The sequence below is a fragment of the Pteropus alecto genome, unplaced genomic scaffold (assembly GCF_000325575.1).
Source record: "Pteropus alecto unplaced genomic scaffold, ASM32557v1 scaffold24, whole genome shotgun sequence".
NCBI lineage: Eukaryota > Metazoa > Chordata > Mammalia > Chiroptera > Pteropodidae > Pteropus > Pteropus alecto.
The window spans coordinates 23,677,026-23,677,579 of record NW_006439192.1 but is presented as its reverse complement, the minus strand read 5'-3'; positions in this window follow the sequence as shown (position 1 = coordinate 23,677,579).

Sequence of the window (554 nt, the reverse complement as noted above, 5' to 3'; positions counted from 1 at the left end):
AGAGGAGAGAAGTCTTAGGATGATAGGCACTTGAGATTATTTGAATGAGAAGTGTTTTCCGTATTTGTTCTTAGGGCAGATTTAGGCCAATGGGTATGAGTTGTAGGACTCCATGGCGGGGGAAAAAATGGTTTTCTAGCAATGGGAGCTACACAAGGAAAGAAGAGGATGCCTTGAGAATTAGGCCCCTCCTTGCCCATGGAGGATGGGCACCTGTCAGAGATGAGAGGGATTCCACAGTGAAGGTGAGGTGGGGAACGATTTCCTCTAAAGTCCCCTCTGAGAAGTATCTACAAGGGTTTCAGATGTGATGCTATAATTTCTAAAATATATTTACATGTACTTCATAATTAAAAGTTAAGAGCATTTTAAAAGGCTTTAAAATTAAATGTCACTGGGGGATTACTAAATAACTGAATTTATTTAAAAACCTTTGTAATACAATGTTGTATGTCGTTATATCTCAATTAAAAAGAAACTTTGCAGAATTGTTTAGATACATTTGTTCTTTCTGACACTGCTGTAATTGCAGTAAGTGTCATTAACCTTACGTC